Consider the following 20,284-nt stretch of genomic DNA (forward strand, 5'->3'; position numbering starts at 1 on the left):
CATGCACGTGTCAGGCTATCAGCAGAGGTGAAGGGCAGACTTTCCTCAGAAGTGCACAGGTCACGAATCCAGTCTGTCCACTGGGCAGGCAGGTAGACTCTCAGTCTACATGTTCCATGGTGCTGGGGTAGCCCTGCAGAGCCCCACAGGAGCGGTGCCAGTGTTGGCAAGAGCAGAGCCCAATGCTGCAGCAGTAGGGCTGCACCTGGCAGCAGGATCTGGGGGGAGCTGGAGGAGATAGGTTGCATCTGCATCTGCACATCTACACAGCTTGTAGATCTGCAGAGAGGGCACAGTTCCACATGGAAAACATCTCAAAAGAGGTCAGGGCAGTGGTGCTGGCCAGAGGAGATCAGTTCTGTGTAGCAGTGATGCACTGAGTTTCTGCCAGGGAGAATAGACAGTTCTGCTGCCTGCAGAGAAGCTGTTTGACTGGAACCGAAGGGGACAACTCTGTTTCACGTGAGCTGCTCATGCCTTAACACCCCTTCGTAACAAGAAGAGAAAATACACCTAGGGAAATAAATCTACTTCATGCCTATGTGCAGCTCTGCCCTCATTCCAGAGACATGCAGCAGCTCTGAGGTCACAGAGCAGCGAGTGTTCTGAGCATGGGGGTAAGCTGCAGAGAGCTCTGGCCTGGCTTTGTCCAGGTAATGGTCAGAATAAGGCTGTGGTGGATGAAGAGGAAATGTATCTGACTACTTTACATGGTCCAGACAAAACTCAACATCAAACCCCTAATAACAGTTTCTTAGGGCCTGCATCTGGTACATCACCCCTGGGACCACAGAACTCCCGGGACATCCCAGGTGGGACCAGCAGCAGAGTCCAGAAACTTTGCTGTGCTTGTGCCAGCAGGTTGAGAGAGGTGATCCCACCCCTCTGACTCAGCACTGGTGAGGCCGCAGCTGGTGTGCTGTGTCCAGATCTGGGCTTCCCAGTATCCACACACTGAAGAGAGTCCACTGAAGGACTGCAGAGATGATGGAGGGACTGGGGCATCTCCCATGAGGAAAGACTGGGAGATCTGGGACTGCTCAGCCTGGAGGAGAGAAGGGGGGTGGGTCTCATCAACGTACACCTGTAGGGAGGGTGTGAAGAATTCAGTGCCAGACCTTTCTCAGTGTTGCACAGTGACCAGCTGAGAGGTGGCAGACATGAATTGAAGTACCAGGAAATTCTTCTTAAGCATAAAGAGAATCTTTGTCACTGCAAGACAGATTGAACACTGGGACAGGTTGCACAGAAGGGCTAGCGGGGGGTTCTCCATCCTTGGAGATATTCAAAAGCTGTCTGGACACAGTCCTGAGGAACCAACTGTGGCTGACTCTGCTTTGGGCAGGGGATTGCACTAGATGATGTTCAGGGGTCCCTGCCAACCTCAGCAATGCTGTGACCTTCCTTCTCCTGATATGATATGAGACAAAGCTTTACGGAACTTCAGACAGCACTGACACATCCTGTCCATGGAAGTGTCCTGGAGCTGATTTACATTTATAATTAGCACGGGGACATGGTCGGTTCTCCACTCTTCTCACCCTCTGACCCCTGCACAGCACTTCTGCACCACACTGAAAGACAAACAAGAAAATGCTGCTTCATTGAAACAGCCAAGTGCCATTTGTGGCTGTTGGACAGATTGTGAGGAACCCAGGGATGTCTCAGTAGAGGGGGAGCCATCAGTCAAATGGATCCACTGTGAGATACTTCTCTGGGAAAGGGGGAGGTCCTGACCACTGGCAGGACATGGCATTACAGAGTGCTCTTGCCATGGTGTGTGGGATTGGAGAAAGTAACAAAAATTTCAGATGAAGACTGTGTCTGCTTTCTAGCCCTGTGCTGTGCTCTCTCATGAGGCAGAGCACAGTAGTTATCCCATGCTTGCTTCCTCTGCCTTCATACAGCATGCTGGCGCAGCTTTCTGATTGCTAACGTGTCCAAGAGATATCAGCCAATGATCAAATAACCTGCCCCAAGGGAGGCAAAAATCTGCATGGCCAGCACAGCAGAGGAGAGCTCCATTCTTCAGAGGGTTCAGGCTCTTGGCTGGGACAGGCCCAGTTGTCAGTACACAGAACAAATAGATGGGAGACAACGACTGAAATGGGGCTGCTTTACACCATTGTCCCACTATTGCTAATGTCTGTGTAGAAGAACACAAAAGGGATTAATCTAATTAGCCAGTTTTACTCCTGGGACTGGCAGAAGTCAGCCAAATTAGAAATGCCCATCGCAAACCCTCTCCCAGGTTTACCAGCCTCCAGGGGCTGGTGGAGGAGAGGCACTATAATCCCAAGACAGCAGTGTTTGGTACAGCATGTACCATCACACCCTGCCACAGGCACCGCACGTGGCACTCGGTCAAGCCATGCTGCTAAAGGGATGACACTGGAAAAGCATGTCAGGTGTCCCCCTCAATGATGGCTGCTCCAGGCTCCCTCTTCCCTTTGCTAATGCAAGTCCCTTTTTAGTTTTCATTGCTGAAAGCTGGTCAGACTGTGAAATAATCAGCACTTGGAGCCCACTGTTTCTCTTGTCTCCAAGGAAACTCTGCTTTATGTTCAAAATCAAAACCAGAATTTTCAGTCAGGGAAGTCTCTGCAGGTAGCAGCAAGGAAGCACCCTAAGTGGGAGAAGAAGGAGAAATCTCTGCAGAAGGAGAGGTTTTGGAAAGAGCTGTGCAGAGTTAGGCAGATATGGAAGGGCAAGGCAGGGGGTCACTGAAAAAGCTGTGCCAGTCTTTCCGCGGTGGACTTCTGGTGCTGGGTCACCAAGGGAGAGGAGTTAAATAGCCCATCCTCACACGGTGGGAGGGGAGGCTCAGTACTTGCAAGAAAGGGACATGTCACTCTGCTCAGTGGTCTGAAAGTTGCTGCCAGCAGCTCTCAAGTTCTACTTGCTTTCGGGCAGACCATGGGCACTCCAGAGTGGGAAGCTACAGTCCCCCCATTGCCAGCTTACTAAAACAGGTGCTTTGTGGGGATTGTCTTTGCAAGGATGGCAAAGGAGGAGTAAATGTCTCCACTCCCACCTGACTTCCCCCCATCAGTAGCTCAGTGCCTGTGATCAGGAGCATTAAGTCCAGCCACTGTGCTATTGGCTGGGCTTTTTTTTCACTCCTGAGGGCCAGGATCTCTATCTTCACAGGGTTCGTAGAACCCCCCTTGGCTGCAGGCATCCTCACCCCTCATACTATTAGATCCTTTGCAGCCTGGCCCATTGCTTGTCCTTGGGAAGGGAAGTACAAGCTGAAAGCAGAGCAGCCAAAGAGCCTAGGTTGAAAATTTCCATTCACAAGCCCAACTCAGCCATCTTTGCATTGCTATAGCAGCCCCTGGAAGGGCTTTCTGCTCAGTAGGGCATCTGTGGTTTTTGATACCAAAATGTCAGCCAGCCCCCTCCCAGACAACTCCCACCACAACAGTGGGCCCAGGAGGAGAACAGATCTGCTCAAGGCCTAGCCACTGACCCATCTCTGTGAGAGAGCACCAGCTAAAGGGAGAGGAATCGCAATAGGCAGTAATTTCAGCCCAGCTGAGCTCTACAATGACAAAGTGATCACCAACTGAGCAGTGGGTCTGGGGCCTAAGTCCAATACTGGAAGGACAAGTGCCACTCTCTGCAATGCTCCCTACTCATGCCAGCTTGCTTACCACCTCCTGTGGTAAGGTTGTCTTGCTCAAGCTCCTCACCAGGCATTTGACCCCAGCCCAGGACACAGAGTCCCACTTTTAGAGCACCCTCCACTGGGCAGACCCCTGTCCTAAAGCAGATGAGAGCTATCCTTGCCACTCTCTCATGCACATGCCCAAGGAAATCTCCTGCCCTGCTTCAGCCCCTGGTACTGGCACCACTCTTATTCATGCATCCGGATTCACAGACAAAACCACTCACCTGGAACCAGTGCAGGCTGTCAAGCAGAGAGGGCAGTGAGTTGATTTCGTCTTGGGGGATTATTCTGAGTTGTTTTGTTCTTTAATTCTTTCAAAGGCAGGAAGCAGGATTTTCTCCCTAGAAAGGTTCAGTGTTAGCAGAGAGCTCTGAGCAGTACCTCCTGAGAGAGGAAAGGAAGACTGTAATATGCTCAGGATACATGGCAGTAAGGGGTGGGGGAGTGGCATGTAGGAGGAGACAGAAAAAATCTTTGATGATTGCACCAGACCAGAGCACAGAAAGCACCTGTCACCAGGAGGTTGCATAGAGCCCTTACTGGGTTTCACAGTACCAGTGGGTTTGCACTTCTTCTGCCTCCTCACACAAGCTTCAAGAAGAGTTAGCAGTAACAGACAGCAGGGCAGCTGTTAAATGAGAGTCAGATCTCATCCCCGTTCCACTCCTGCCCCTTACAAGGGTTCCTTCCACAGGGGAGGCTGCATGCATAAATCAATCCAGCAGCAACAGCTGAGTGCTGGACAGGCAGGTCCTTCACAGGTCCAGTCTGTGTGCACAGGACCTCTGAGGTCCAGACAACCCCTGTGGTTTATCCAGATCAGCCTTAGGGGATAGACATGTGTCTGTGCCTCAGCCAGACTGCTGCAGTTTCCCTTCGATGTATTAGGCACATCATAAAGAGGAACCAGTTCACTGAGCGTGCAAAGGAAATACACTAGCTGTACAGGCTGTCAGGGAGACAGGTTCTGATTTCAAGGAAGCAGGCGAAACTTCCACTGCTGACTGATTTCTTAAATATTGATTCCTCATGCAGTTTCTTAGATAAAAGTCCCACATTTCAAATTTTTGATCAATGCACTATGTCAAAACCACAAGTCAGGTTGCAGATGTGAGTACCACACAGCCCATGCTGGCCTCTGAATGTGGCAGAGTGAAAAATTATATTCAAAAATCAAGCACTGAAGTTACAACAGCACCTCTGTTTCTAGCCCTACCAGATACATGACTCACAATGGACATATCATGAAATGATATCATTTTAATGAAAGTAGCCTTCTCCTTAATTCAGGTGGCCCCAGAGTAGGGTTGTGCTCTGTGCTCTGGCTTTGGCATACCAAGGCTGATATGTTGTGTCTTCAGCGGGAGCTTGTGACAGAGTTTGAACTCATCCAGGAGTAGGTCAAAGCCAAAGTGTCATGCTCATTTGACAGAGGACCTTGGAAATTAAATCCCCCCAAATCCTGTGTCTCCATCGGCTCTGTAGGAAGAGAAGAACTGGACCTCTTCAGCCCAGGTTACAGAGAGCAATTCCCAGCACCAACTGGCTTTTTCAGACATTGATCATAGAATTGTTTAGGTTTGAAAACAACTTCAAAATTACTGAGTGCAACCATAAATCAGGATGGTAATTTGATGGGACTTCACTCAATGAACCATTTGGAGTCTGGGCTCTTGACTATCTCTGCCATTCTCCCTTGTTGCTTCACACAAGCCATCGCTGCGTCAGGAGACAAGGACACACTTTCTGAACCAAATAAATTGCTTGGTCTTCACGCTATTCCATGGCTCAAGTGGCACTAATGGCCCTGATCTTCCTATTGAAGGTTCAACAACATCTCAGGTCATGCAAGTGTCAACTGGACATTGGAAATCCAAGTACTGTACCCTGCAAAGTTTCAGTCATCTTTCCAGCAAAACACATATTGGAATGGGCTACACAAGAAAATATTTTTATTCCAAAATTAATGTTTCTGGGTTTGGGGAAAAGGTGTGCTCTGCCTGTACCACGCATCAAAACCCTCCTGCAGAAATGTGGCTGAGAGCCAGTCCAGCCACAGAGGTAAAGGGAGACAGATTGTGGCAGCCCAATCTGGTACATGGCTGATCTTCTTTCCTGCTTCTGCTGGTTCACAACATCAGCCATTGCTGGAGCAGTCCCAGAGAAAGGACATCTCCTATTCCTCATGCCCCTACTTCTTGCATAGCTTGGCCAGAAGCTGGTCTTGCAGAAGGGCCCTTGAGAGCACTGCTGGCTACTGCTGGGGGCTGATGACCTCTACCAGAGCACTCCTGACCTGGACAAATGCGCTTCTGGTGCTACCCAGAGAGTGGCAGAGCACCCCTCAAATGCTGCTCTATTCCCCAGTTGCACCTCAGGCAGCAGTGAATGGTTGTCCTTTTCACCTCCTATGCCTGAAGTTCGGCTTGGCTCCTAGAATCTGTGCTAATTCCTACCCTGGTTTTTAATCCCCTGGTTAGCAGCCATAGGCCTTTACAAGCCATAAACTTGCAGTGACAAGTCCCTTAAACCTTGTCCTTTGGCAACTTTTTCTATATTTCGACTTGTACCTGGCAAATTCCAGACAACTTTGAGTTATTAAATAGGACACAAAGCAGCAGCCTGAAGCTATGGAGGAGGTGAAGAGCTCTGCTCCCTCAGGATGGAGCTGCCTGATGCCCAGACAGTCTTTCCAGGGTAGGGCAATCCTTGGGGAACAAGCCCCATGGTCAGCTAAATCCCCCAAGTCTCTCCTTGTTCTATGAGTGCCAGGTACACTTGATCATCCACATCAAACAGAGGCCACATGATACTCTATGTTTTCAACAATGGCTAAAAAGGAAACTCACAATGTCAGCTTGTGAGAGGCAACAAGAAAAGACATGACAACTGCACCTCGTCATGGAATCACCTTACAGAGGGTGTTCTGATGCTATCCTTGCACAGCTGCTTGAAGATAAAGGAAGGACTTGATGGGAAACAGCCTGGAACAGCTTTCCAAAATCAGCTCCCTGGAAATTTCCTCCACAAAACACCTTTCAAAATGATTTATGCTAATTCCACAAGTACACTAAAAATGTTACATAGGGACAGGGCACTTTGTTTTGCACCCATTCCGTCTTTAAATGCATCCTCAGTATGTATTGATGCCTTTTTCTCTAGTCCTAGAAATATGAGCCAGACACAGTTGGGGTGATAAAAAGGGGTACCTTTATATTAGAATCCTTAGATGCACAGTCCGTTGGGTGGAAAATGCCGAAGATGCTTGCCCCGTGTGACACGTGTACAATTTTTATAGATTTTGCAAATTGAAATATCTGACAAGAGCCCCCCAATTAGAAGTACACTCGATGAAGTCATGCCCCCCCTAGCTCTAGCACTTTCTAAATCCTCCACCCTCAGATAAGGACCAGGCCCTGTTTATAAAAATATGTCTCAAAGAGCTGTTTCGAACCTTGGTTTCTAAGGAGAACCAAGATAGCATAGGGGTCCTGGAATTTGTTTTGTCTTTCTGCCTAGAAAAATACTAAAGCTAAGTTACAATAATAGACTATAAAGCTACAAATATATGTGTAAAGAATACAGAAAATATATAAAAGAAAAAAGGTAAAAATTCAGACGGCATCAGTATCTCTGCCCAAATTGGAAAGACTCTAGTCCTAAACAAGTGAAGTTCTGGGCAAAGGACTCTAGAGACAAATTTTTACAAAGGGCTTGTGTATCTAAAGGAGAGGTTTGCAGCTCTAGCAGAACAACTCCTTTATCATCTCTGCCTTTTAAGAAAGACTGACTTCTATTGGATCTTTAAAAAGCAAAACACCTAAAAATGGGCTAAGGGTTGACTCGTAACGAGGTAAATCTCCCATGTCAGTCTCTGTTAGAATGCAGTTAGAGTGTCCAGTTTGGACACACAACCTGGAGGAGGCATTGAGGCTGCGGGGCTGGGACACAAAACCCAAGTAGATGGTTGTATCCACTCTCCCATGGCTTTCCTGGCTTCCAACAAGCACTTAGCATATCTGCCTTTTGAAAGTGCTTGATTTCTCTGAACTGCTGGAAAAAAACCCCTTAAGCACCATGATGTAGTGAATGGCAGGTAAGTGTGACAGCCCTGTCAACTGAACATGTGGTGACTGGGAGGATGGATATGGACCATCCATACCTAGGCCTGTCCTAGGACATGGATACTTTCTGCTGGAGTGTAAAAAGCCACCGGGATATTCCCTGCTGCTAATTATCGTGGGGAAAGATGTGATTTCTTTGTGTGTTAAGCAATCCTTCAGCCCTCCCTTCCCTGGATTTTGCAATTCTATAGTCTTGTTCTCCTTGTTACAGTAACCTTAATTTGGGGGTTGGTATTAATTCTGTCTCCTGCATTGCTCACTGGCCCTGGGAACAGAGTCCAATTATGCAGCTGTGACCTTCATTACAAGTTAGCAGACTTTCTGCAAATGAACTTCCTTCATGTTTCACAGAGCTGCTCAAATAATGGAATTTCCTTCCTATGGGAAATGCCAATCTTTCAACATCTATTTTTGCCCTATTTTTTAACAAAATGTCAAAATTTCAACTCTTACCACACATGAAGCTTAGGAAAATTTAGAAATGTAAAGAAATGTTTTGGTTTGGATCACACTGATGCAAATCTACTCCTACCTGAGCTATAGTATTTCTTCATGTAAGTGCCTCTCATAATTTTTTTACCTCATTTTTTATAGACCACAGGTCTCATGGTGCTCTGCAGCGTCCCCGTGTAGCCAAGCTGCTATGGTGCATTTTCCTGGATGTGGCCTGGAGGGAGGAGCAAGGGCCAAGGAGAACAGGGCCCAGAGAGCTAAAAGAGAAAGAGCATGTGATGCCGTTCCCACTGACAGCACCTGCCAGGACATTCAGTTAGAATTTCTGATGGGACAACAAAACAAAGAGGGTGAAGTTAAAAAATGTTATATCTAATGACAAAAATTATTACCCCCAAAATTTGTCTGGGTAGTTTCAACTGATGAGTGAGACAAATTTTGTGAGTTTCTGAAGTTTCTGTCATTCTAAAAGTGCCCTCATTTTCTTCTTGACTCTGCTGAGAGTGTATGTGACTGAGGCATTTTAGCTATTTTGAATCCCAGCTCATGCTCCCTGCTTCTTCCAGGTGCACAGGGAACTTGAGTTGTGCACTCCTAGGAGGAGTTCTGTGCTGGGAGTTTGTGTGATTTGTTATGTACATTTTGCTTTTAGCAATCCCTGTAAATCACTATACAGGCATAGCCAGTGCAAACTGCAGATTCTTGTAGTGGTTACTCTGAAGCCTGACTTTTCAAAAGCACCATTTTCTCAAACAGTTTGAGAAACTACACTGCCAGTGCCACTGGAGAATAAATCCCCTGCTCCCATCCTGAGAGGTTCTCTGATGGAAACTCACTTGGTTCCCACAGCATGACAAGAGGGGTGAGGAGTAATTTTGATTTTCTTCCCTGCCCTAATCCACCTCTGACTCTTCCTCCCAGCCCCATGCTTGTCTGCTGCACTACAAACCAGCAGTTGTTCGGCCTGACCTATTTGAAAGAGACTTGATTCAGGTTTCATGCCATAAACAAGTTCTTTCTAAAGACCTTTTTATTTTCACTTGCCTTACTGTATTTGTACATTTAATTCTACTGTATTTTGTGTTTTACCCATTACTTGGGAATGCAGCTTTCTTCCACTGCCTGTGCTGCACAGAGACAATTCCAATGCCAATGTGGCACTGACTTTTCTTCCTTTCCATGAGCAGGCTGCATCTCTCCTTCCTTCCCACCTCTGCTCTGCCTCTTGCAGCCTGTGGTTGGCTGTGCTTTCTACTTGCACAATTGGCCTCCTGGTTCTCAGGCTCCCAGGTTTAGCAGCTCTCTGCTCTACACTGTTGCGGTTTCCATGCAGAGTGGAGTTTCAGTGAAGATGCCAACAGTCATCAGCTGCCTGGCTGAATATCAGCACAGAGTTTATGTTCTTTGTCACAGCGGCTGAAAAATCACTTTCTGCTTCTGCAGTAGATCAGTTATAAATGCAAAATACCAGAGCTGCCTTCTATATGCGTTATTGGCATTTTAATTATTAAACAACTCTTTACACATATATGAGATTCTTCTTTATGGTAATAGGCAGTTTTCTTGCACTCACTTATAGATTTGGACAGCTGAACTCTACATGTGCCCAATTGCTCTGGCTGGTCTACAGAGGGATGTGCAATGCAACCTCACAAATGAATTCACAGTAGGTAGAAGCATTTCTCAGGGCCCATCATTGTACACCCTTTGAAGCACTGTGAAATACAGTCTGCCAGAATGACAGGTGCCATGGCTCCCATGGATTGCCCTTACAAATATATTATTTCTTCTTGAAACTCGGGCAAAATCTTCCAATAAGAGAATTTCCTGCTATGAAGAAGAATAAACTTCAGTACAGCACAAGGTGGATGTGCCTTGCCACAGAGGCCGGAGAAAGCAGCGTAAATACGAAGACTGGGCCATTCCCTGTCCCTTTCTCCAGACTCGTATTTCTGAAAACCGCTATCTGTCCAGGAAGAGGCTTTTCAGACTGGCACATTAACTGAATACCCACATATAGTGACATGAATGCCATCTGACTTTACCTCTTCATTTCCTGCCTTGTCTGATCTCACTCCATTCCTTCTGAGTCATGCTTTCAAATAGTGAGGATCAAACCTTATGTGTTTTTTTTCCATGGTCCAGGGTATTGTTCAGTTTGAAAAAGCCCTCTGAGATCATCAAGTTCAGCCATTCCCCCAGCACTGCCAAGCCCACTACTAACCCATGTCCTGAAGTGCCACATCCACATGGCCTTTAAATCCCTGCAGGGATGGGGACTCCACCACTGTCCTGGGCAGCTGTGTCAGGGCTGGACAGTCCTTTCGGTGAAGAAATTCTTCCAGTCTGAATCTCACCTGGTGCAACTTGAGGTCATTTGTTATTGTCATGTCCCTTGTTCCCTGGGAGGAGAACCCAACCCCCACCTGGCTCCACTTTCCTGTCAGGGAATTGTGGAGAGTGATAAGATCACCCCCAGCCTCCTTTCTCCAGGCTGAGCCCCTCCAGCTCCCTCAGCTGCTCCTCATCAGATTTGTGCTCCAGACCCTTCCCCAGCTCTGTTCCCTTCACTGGACATGCTACAGCCCCTTTAATGTCTTTCTTGGAGTGAAGGGCCAAAAACTGAACCCAGGACTTGAGGTGGGGCCTCACCAGTGCCCAGCACAGGGGGGACGGTCACTGCCCTGATCCTGCTGGCCACACTGTGGCTGATACAGGCCAGGTGCCATTGGCCTTTTTGGCCACCTGGGCTCATGTTCAGCACCCCCAGGCCCTTCTCCACTGGCAGCTTTCCAACCACTCTGCCCCGAACCTGGAGTGTTCCATGGGGCTCTTGTGACCCAAGGGCAGGGCCTGGCACTTGGCCTTGTTGAACCTCACACCACTGGCCTTGGCCCATTGATCCAGCTGGTCAAATTGCCTCTGCAGAGCATTCCTGCCCTCCAGCAGATCAACATCCCAGCCAGCTTGGTGTCATCTGTGAAATGACTGAGGGTGTCCTTGATCCCCTCATCTAGATCATTGATGGGCCCAAAACTAAGCCCTGGAGAACACCACCGGTCCCAGCTGCATGTGACTCCATTCACCACCACTCTTTTGGTTCAGATGTCCAGACAGTTTTTACCCATCAAAGAGTACACCTGTCCAAGCCATGAGCAGACAGTTTCTCTGGAATACAGTGGGAACCAGTGTCAAAATCTTTACTAAGGCTGAGGTGTACAGCATGCATAGCCTTTCCCTCATCCACTAAGCAGGTCAGCTCCTCACAGAAGATGAGGCTGGTCAAGCAGGACCTGCCTTTCATAAACCCATACTGGCTGGGCCTGATCCCTTGGTTGTCCTACACATGCCATGTGACAGCTTAAGACGATCTGCTTCACGACCTTCTCTGGCACTGACTGGCCTGTAGTTCCCTGGATCCTCCTTCCAATCCTTCTTATACATGTGCCTCACATTTGCTGACTTTCCATCATCCAGGACCTTTCTGACTGACCGGGACTGCTAGTAAAACGTGGGAGAGAGGCTTGGTGAGCTCTTTTGCCACCTCCTGCAGTATCCTTGGACTTATGCTGGTCTAAGTGGCATAGCAGGTCACTGGCCATTCCCTCCTGGATTACAGAGTCTTCATTGTGCTCCCCATCTCTGTCTTCCAGTTCAGTCCTCTGGGTACCTTGAGGATAACTGTTCGCGCTATTAAAGACTGAGGCAAAGAAAGCATTAAGTACTTTAGCCTCTTCCTCATCCTTTGTGGCAATGTTTCTCACCGCATCCAATAAGGGATGGAGATTCTCCTTGGCCTTCCTGTTGTGATGTGTCTATAGAAACACTTTTTGTTATCTCTTACAGCAGTGGCCAGATTAATTTCTAGCTGGGCTTTGGCCCCTCCAACTTTCTCCCTGCAAAACCTCCCAACATCCTCATAGTCCTCCTGAGTTCCCTGCCCCTTTTTCCAGAGGTGATAAATGCTCTTTTCCTTCCTGAGTTCCAGCCAAATTTCTCTGTTCAGCCAGGCCAGTCTCTTCCCCACCGGCTCGTCTTTTGGCACATGGGGACAGCCTGTTCTTGTGCCTTGAAGGTTTCCTTCTTGAAGAATGTCCAGCCTTCCTGGACCCCTTGGCCCTTCAGGGCTGCTTCTCAAGGGACTCTCAATCAGTCTCCTAAACAGACCAAAGTCTGCTCTCTGGAAGGCCAAGGTGGCAGTTCTGCTGTCTCCTTTCCTTATTTCTCCAGTAAAAAACTCATTATCTCCGTGTCCAGACAGCCTCAGCTGTCACATCCCCCACCAGTCCTTCTCTGCTCACAAACAGCAAGTCCAGCAGGGCAGCTTCCCCGGCTGTCTCACTTTCCAGCTGTGTCAGGCAGTTCTCTTCCACGCACTCCAGGAACCTCCTAGACTGTTTTCTTTTTGCTGTGTTGAATCTCCAGCAGACATCTGGTAAGCTGAAGTCCCACACAAGAACAAGGACCAGTGATTGTGGGGATTTTTCCAGCTGCTTATAGAATGTTTTATCTGCCTCTTCTTCCTGGTTGGTCAGTCTATGACAGTCATTGACATTCCCCCTTAACCATAAACATAAGCATTCAACCTTATCATTGTGATGCCTTTATCAGACCCAAATGCACACGTGATATAGGGCTATGACACTTTTATAAGATTAGCGTATTAGCATAATTGACAAGAATCCCCAATTAGAAGTACAGTTAATAAAGTAATTCCCCCCTTGGTTCAGCCTCCTACTGAAGCCTTCCCGCCTTGGTTATAGCCCCACATTGTTTATGTCTACATACACAGGAAAGCAGAAGAATGCCCTTGGTTCACTGAAGAAGAAAGATTAGAATAGGATTCCAGGAATGTGTCTGTCTTAATAGACTACTGGAAAAGTACTGAAGTAAACTAAGAAATGATATAACTATGCAATACAATAATCATCTACAAAGCTATGACTATATGAAAAATATATAAAAAGAAAAAATCTTGTGGCATCAGTTGCCATCATTAAGCTCGAGGCAGTCAAAACACTCCCTCACACACAGGGTTACCCCAATGCTTCCCCTTCCTTGCCTGTCCCTTCTGACAAGTCTACAGCCACCCATTGCAGCACTCCAGTCATGCGAGTTGTCCCACCATGTCTCTGTGATGGCAACTATGTTGTAGTTTTCCAGATGCACCGTGGTTTCCAGCTCCTCCTGTTTGTTGTCCATGCTGCAGGTATTGGTGTAGGTGCACTTCAGTTGGTCTATTGATACCACCACCTTTTTGGAGGGAGAAGCCCTAATTCCTATGTGACCATTCTCAGATGATTCCATGGTTTCTAACCCATCAAAAATTCTTGCTTCTTTGCTGCCACATCAATCTCCATCCCTTTGCAAGCATGGAGATGACAGACTGAAGGACCTCACTAGCACACCATCTCTCAAACATCAGCACGCCACCCCCAGGCTTATCTCTAGTGAGCCTGGGTTATTCACCTTGGTAGTTTTTCTCACTTTGTCTTTTCACTGCTCTGTTCCCTCCTCAGCAGCACTTTCCTGCTGCTCTTCCCTAACTCCCCAACCTCCCTGCCACCACAGGTGGGTGATGATGAGGTAACAAAGAAGGGTTAGGGAGAAGGAAATCCCAGGCAAGAATAAGAGGTGGGTTCTTAGGAAGCAAAGGTTATTGAGTTGGAAGCAATCGCTCTGAAACAGTTTCTGGCTTGATTGTTGTTAGAAGCTCCCTGGTAACCCAAGAATCTTCAGTATAGAGTGATGTTATCCCATAGGACAACCATGGTAGTAGGAAGGCCAAAACTGGAAGAGCAGCTGTGTTGAGAAGAGCTACATTTAGGTTGCACTATATTGTTTGAATGCATTTTTTATGTAGCCGAGCAATTTTAAAAAAAAGCAAACAATCCTTGGCAGCAGCAGCAACAGTCTTCTGAACCGTAGTGGACACAATCATTATTTGTTCTGAGCGTGGTTTATTTCTGTGGCTAAGACTCTGCAATAGAGCACTTTCATGTACACCCTGTTCCATGTTAATAGACTGAAATGTCTGAACTGGCAATTAATTATTTCAGGGGAATGGCTTGCATGATATTGCAACAACAGCACGTGACTTTCATTTGGATATCCTCTATTAATACAACCAAAGGATGTCACAAAGCATTTCTGTTGCTTCAAGTAGCTTGGTCTGATACTGCTATGGGCTGTCTGCCTTCTCTGAGCTGGGAAAACAGGATGGCAATGCTTCACTTCTGCTGCTCTGATGATATATTTGTCCAAATTTAACTTGGCCCATTTTCTTTGGCATTCTCCATATGGTATTACCATTGGCATTGTGCTCTTCTCCAACAGCACCCAATGCTATGTATTTGTATATGTATTACAAGGACAAAAGGGACCAAGTGTGATCATCTAATCTGACCTCCTTTTTCAGGACAGGAATAGTCCTGTGTTAATTATTTTTCTTTTAAGTAGAATATACTATTTTAAAAAAATTTTGGAACCTGCATTACCACCTTCTGGTGGTCATGAATTCACCACAGTTTCAGGCAGATTATATAAGCCTGGGTCTACCTGACCCTGGATATGATGCATAAGCACTCAAGGAGGAAGAAGCAGTCAGCTGCTGCTGTAGAGGAGCTGAACCGAACCTGCTAATGCTGATGGTAATGCTGACATTGACACACCAAGAGGCTGTAGCTTAATCCCCATGGGTAAGCAAACATGCGTGCATACAGCACCTGCAGGCAGTCTTAGAGGCTAAAATGCAAATGAGGTCGGTGGTATGAAAGTCTTAGGCAAGGTGGATGATCCTGCAACTGTCACTGGGACAGCAGCACCTCCAAGTTTTTTCCAGATGCACCCTCAAATCAACACTTCCCTCAGCATAGATTCACATGGTTCCTCTTCCTCTCTTTCCAAGGGAGATCTTAAACTACAGACTGAAGTGTTACGTTGACTTCTGGGGTCTGATTTTGCAATTTGCTGTCCATTGGGAGTCTACCCTGTTATTCAATGGCTTTCTGGAGGAAACCACAAGACTTCAGAGAATGCAGACAGCTCTAGAGGAAATCTACACCATTGGCTTTCCTTTACTGAATTGCAGAATCCCCTAAAACCATCTGCTTACAACCATTCCTCATGAACTTTGTATTTCACTCTCTCAAGTTCTCTCTAGAAAAAGCACCTCTCTCTTCTTCAGAGACTTTATATCACTCTGTTAATGACACTCTTCTGTCACGTTTCTTAGGCTCCTAATTTTGACAAAACATCTGTTTACCTTGGGGTAGAGCCTTGCTGTAAGACCCCCAAGCAGAGAACTCAAAGGTTCCCAGATCCAGCAGGAATCTCCAAATCTTCCTCACTGTGGAGCATCTCCTGGAAGCTGTATGAGAAAGATACAGGATCTCCTCTTTCAGACTGCAGGTGACACTACATGCATCTCCTTGCCAAACTGCCTTTGTTGTCAAATGGTATCTTACACCAAAGGCATAGGTAGCTATGCCTATCTTTGTATCTTGTCCAGTCAGCAAGATTTCTGCCAGATCACTCTTTTATAGATTAATATGTTAATGCAGTCTGAAGTCAATAAACCAGCTTTCAGATTAACCATTGAACAGGTTCAGCTTCATAAGCTTTGCCCTTTCTGCTACATCTTTGAAGTATTACAGGGGAAGCATGGACTTATCTTCAAACAGTTCTCCAGAGCTGGTGTCTCAGGGATCGGTTTGCCCCCTTTGGTGCTACAGAAGGGTTTGCCGAGCACACTTCACCCACTGAGACTGCACAGATCTGGTGCCTGGATCTCCCTGGCCCATGAAGGAGGCATGCACAGACAGTACAGGGCTGTGATTCGGAAGGTCTCCATACATGGGAAGGGTGCACCAAGCTGGCTGTCCTGTGCCAGCACACAGCACAGTTGTCTATAGGCAGTCACACTATATGGGATCACTCCTGCCTCCAACCAAGCATCCTTTCCAAGTTCCCAGACAGGGAGTTTTCTCCCCGTTCCCTATCATGGGTCATAAAGCAGATGGGTCATGAGGTGGCCCCAGATGCCTGTGGGTGTTAGGCTGAGCTCAGGCAGGCATGTGGGGCTCAAGTCCTTGCTCAGGAAAGTGTGGAATGGTGCTGTGCTGGCTGCACACTGTCAACAGAGGCAACACAAGCTATCTCACAGCTCATTACAGAAACTGAGCCAAAGGGAAGACACGTTCCCAGCTTATCAGGCCACCTCCTCTGTGAGCTCTCTGATCTACTTTTCCAGTGATTGCTCCTGACCTAGGAGAAGCCCCTGAGAAATCTCACCGTTCATAGCCTGCAGCTAAATGGGCATCTGCAAGCAGCCATGGTGGGGAGACAGCAGCATGGCATGCAAAGTCTGATTAACCAGATGGAAAATTCCACTCTTCTTCGTCAGAGCATACCATGCTGAAGAACTTGGGAAGCAAACCAGCCCTGTGTTTATCTGCTTGCCAGGCTGCTGGTCTGCTTTGGTCCCATGAATGGTGTACATTTGCCAGGATACCTGCATTATCTGCTCAGCCCTCTTTTAGCACTATGATAAGAAGTACCTCTGGAACAGCATCCTGCATACTTTGCTCTGCTTTGAAATATTTTTTTAGCACTGCTGACAGTCAATGCAGTGCAACATGAAGGGTGAGGCTCCAGCATGGGGACCAGCGGAACCGACCCCTCCTTCAGCTCTGGCCATGCTGAGCACAAGAAACCCGTTCCCCTGACGCTTGCACTCCTTGCACCTCTGCTAAGTGATCAGCCTGGACATGTCCTCACCCCAGGTTAACTCAAACCCTGCTACCTCGTGTAAAATTGGTCAAATTTACAGACTCTTCTTACTTAAAGACATGAATGATAAAGTAACTAATGAAAGCCAGCCTTTCAACAATTCAGGAATCCCGTCTGAAAGCCTTTGTGTGCTCCCAGCAACCATCGCTTTGACTTATTTGCCCTTCTTCCCAGTGCTTTCCCACACACAAACACATCTTACCTCCCTGATCTGCAGCTGTGCTCACAGCAGGTTAGTTTAGCTCCCTGTGAAGAGGTGAGAAACGCGTGCGAGTGTCTGGGCAGAAAAGCCTTGTGCTACAATGTCACTCAGGTCACCAGTGTACAGCCGGTGCTAACCAATGGGATTAAATCCCATGGGAATTACACAGCTGTAAGTCCTGGAAACTGTTATTCACACTGAATGCACTATTGCTAGTTCCCTGGCAATGAAATTATACAAAACCAGCAAGTAAAGAAATAATTTTTAACATACAACATTATTCAGACTCTGCCCTCTAACACTCCTATACCATGGAGTGTCTCACTTGCTAATGGCCCCAAGGCACCCGCTGCCTCTGATCGCAGCAGGGAAGAGGAAATGCAGAGCAAGTGGCTGCACACACGATCCCAATCCCGGCGGGGGGGGGGGGGGGGGGGGGGGGGCGAGGCCAGTCGTCCACCTTGTAGCAGGAACATGCTTAGACACTGCCAAGAAGGGGAACGAGCCTCAGGAAAGAAGTGATCTCTAAGGGATTTTACTTAGGTATGCAGCAACAAGGCTATTTAGTAAGGCTTCAATTCCATTATATGCTTCCCTTGGATGAACTTTTATATGCATATATGTTTCATCCACATGTTTAAAACATTGTCTGAAAAACGAGTTGATGGGGGAGGTCTGTTAGCACCTTCCAGATCAGATAATTTAAAATGTGGTGTCAGAAAAGAGAATGAAATTTAAAGAAGTGGTGCTTGCTCAGTCTAACCAACCAGGCATCTAGCACAAAAAATTACATACTGAGTTCTGGTTAAAATGCATATTTTGCATAGCTGTCAGGGAAAATGTAAAAGACCAATAGAAAGCAGTGACATAGCCAATATACTGCATTAGGCAGCTCAGCACCTTCACAGTCCAAGAGCAAAGCTGCTTTTTGAAGGTCAGAAGTGTATGAACGTCTGTTCACAAAACCTGGATTCACGTAAAAACTGTAAGGACAAATTATATTAGTGATATCCCATTCCCTCATCCCCTCTTCCTGGGATGGTGGGAAACGCACTAAATCTCTGAAAACCAGAAATAAAACAGAGTATTTCTGATCCTTTCAAGTCCCTTAACATCTTTAATGCTTCCCTGGATCGGGAATTTGGGATCTCCTGTATGATTAACAAAGTCTTCATGCAAAATTGAGCAGAGTATTACCTTTACAGGGTGCTCACCATACCGTCACACTGTAGACCTGGAGTAAAGGTTGTGGAGGGCTCGGGGGAGGGGAGGGGGGGTAGTTCAGACTGGCTCAGGAACTAAGCTCTGCCGGTTCAGATCGAATGACAGGCTCTGCCTACTCCCAACTGCACAGTAACGCCAGGCACTGAGCTTTTGCGGATGGAAAGAAATCCTTTGGAGAGGAGGGGTTAGCCACAAGCATCATATCCACAGCTCGTTCCTTATTCCTTCTTTGTGCCCGTGACTTCCGCTGGCTCCACCACCCCCAGCCAGCACGAGGCCGCTGCCCAGGGCCGGGGGGCATGGGGGGCAGGGCAGGCTGTGGACAGCGGGGTCCGGGATATCCCCCAGGGCTCTGTGAAGAATGGCATGGCTGGAACAGGCACTCGTGGGGCTCTGGGAAATGCCGGGCAGGGGCGTTTGAGAGCCGCAGGGGCTGCAGCGGCAGGACACAAGGAAGAGCCAGGAGGCCTGGATAGGGAAGATGTGTGATAATGTCTTTACAAACAATTCGATGGGTGAGGGCACGGGTGCTAACGTCTTTGGAGGGGGTCTTAATGTCTCTACTGACTTCAAGCAGCAGGTTTGTTACAGAGCCCAGGGAGCTCGGCTCCTGAAACAGACACGTGGGTCTGCACAGGCCTGAACTTCTGAACTTTGGGATAAAATGCCAGGTTCAAGGGGGACTGTGGTAGGCGGTTCGGGAAGGCTGCACCTTCCTGGTACCTCAGCCAGCGGGGAAAGGAAGAGAGCAACCTGCGGCCGGGAGTTCAGGATAAAAGGAGGCTGCGCCTTCCGAGACCTGGAGAGAGAAAAAACCCCGCGGGCGTGTGCCCCAGGGCACTCTCTCCCTTTATTCGAATACAGTTGCAGGACTCCTCTGTCTCTTTTATGGACACTGGCTTTTCAGTGCGTGATTTTCAGTACAGCCTGAAGTCAATCTTGCAATGCTGAGGGCGACAGAGTCTGCCCTGGGGATAATGCGGACTACCTCTGATAATCTGCTGCTTCATGAGAACAACGAACCGTTTTCAAACGAAAGGCTGTGTCCTCTGAAACCTCCAGAGAGACCTCATGGGGATGTGCCCCAGTGGATTCTCTCCCTTTATTCGAATAAAGTTGCAGGACTCCTCTGTCTCTTTTGTGGACACTGGCTTCTCTTAGCATGATTTTACACACAATTGCTTCTTTGCCAATTTGGAGGAACCAGTTTCCACAGACCTGATTGTAGGTGAAAGCCATTGAGGCAATCTGCCACATTACTCTGCACTTTTCATAGCCTGCCTTCGCTATTACAGACATCATTTGCAGCCTTCCTACCTCCATCAGGATCACACTATTAGCAAGGAAGTGATGGCTCAGTCATTCAGCAGTTTTGTATTTCTATTTTAGGCCAGTGAAGTACAAGGCAGTCAGCAATGCTGCTCTGCAGAGAAGAACAATACCTGAGGAAGGTCCACCACTGCCTTGCATCTTACACACCTAATTTTCCACTTGAAATATTTCCTTTCTGGCTCTAGAGACAAACAAGTATCAGCAGCATGGGCCAGGTGTCATAAACATGCTTGTGGCTCTGATATGCTTGCAACCTGATGGACCTCATCAGCAGAATAGCAACAATAATCTGAATAATCTTTGTAGAAGATGCTCACTTCTACTGCTTTAAAACAAGAAAAGTTTGACTACTGGAGACTGATACTGGATTTGTACAGTGTTGCTGTGAAAGTGTGTGTAAGGTTGTTTTGCAAAGCTGAGGAAGGAGGCTGATAGTACATTTTGAGAGTGTTTACATCAAGCTTTAAAAGTCCTGAAAGCTTTTTT

At 47.4% G+C, this 20,284-nt stretch overlaps 1 protein-coding gene across 10 annotated transcripts in view; it reads right to left on the minus strand.

Annotated features, from left to right (window-relative positions):
• The window catches only part of LOC138102373 (excitatory amino acid transporter 4-like), a 38,829-nt gene extending 20,258 nt beyond the window's left edge, over positions 1-18,571 (minus strand). For 3 of the 10 annotated variants that reach the window (XM_069000070.1, XM_069000066.1, XM_069000061.1), the window contains exons 1-2: positions 18,440-18,562; positions 3,898-4,014 (exon numbers count right to left, since the gene is read on the minus strand). The gene's annotated coding sequence lies outside the window, so the exon portion shown is untranslated. Of the gene's footprint in view, positions 1-3,897; positions 4,015-8,377; positions 8,508-17,242; positions 17,326-18,439 lie in introns of those variants that run through there. The other 7 variants (XM_069000064.1, XM_069000065.1, XM_069000068.1 and 4 more) reach the window with 7 other exon arrangements.
• Between the last annotated feature and the right edge of the window lie 1,713 nt (positions 18,572-20,284).

This window comes from Aphelocoma coerulescens, unplaced genomic scaffold, assembly GCF_041296385.1.
Source record: "Aphelocoma coerulescens isolate FSJ_1873_10779 unplaced genomic scaffold, UR_Acoe_1.0 HiC_scaffold_73, whole genome shotgun sequence".
NCBI lineage: Eukaryota > Metazoa > Chordata > Aves > Passeriformes > Corvidae > Aphelocoma > Aphelocoma coerulescens.